The sequence below is a fragment of the Pterocles gutturalis genome, unplaced genomic scaffold (assembly GCF_000699245.1).
Source record: "Pterocles gutturalis isolate BGI_N339 unplaced genomic scaffold, ASM69924v1 scaffold13642, whole genome shotgun sequence".
Lineage (NCBI taxonomy): Eukaryota > Metazoa > Chordata > Aves > Pterocliformes > Pteroclidae > Pterocles > Pterocles gutturalis.
In genome coordinates this window covers 10,176-10,475 of record NW_010115536.1, presented here as the reverse complement: position 1 = coordinate 10,475, position 300 = coordinate 10,176, and positions in this window count along the sequence as shown.

Here is a 300-nt window from a genome sequence, read left to right as displayed (position 1 = left end):
GGTCACGGTGCGGTAACCCCCGCGCTCGCAGCCCGTGGAGCCGGCGCGGGGAGTCAGGCTGCTGTGGGTGCACAGAAAAGGCTCGGAAAGAGGATTTTGTGATAATGCTTGCAGGAAATCTCTGGTGTACACTTCAACAGGGTAGATGCTGGGTATTTGTTAGTAAATCTTGGAAGAGGAGCCCACGATACGTGCTCCTGCCTTCGTACCACTCCTGAAGTTCCTTGTGAGCAGGAGTTTCTCCTTCCGTCGGCTTTCTCTTCGGTGCGGGCCAGCCCGGTGTCTGCGTGTGGCTGGGGG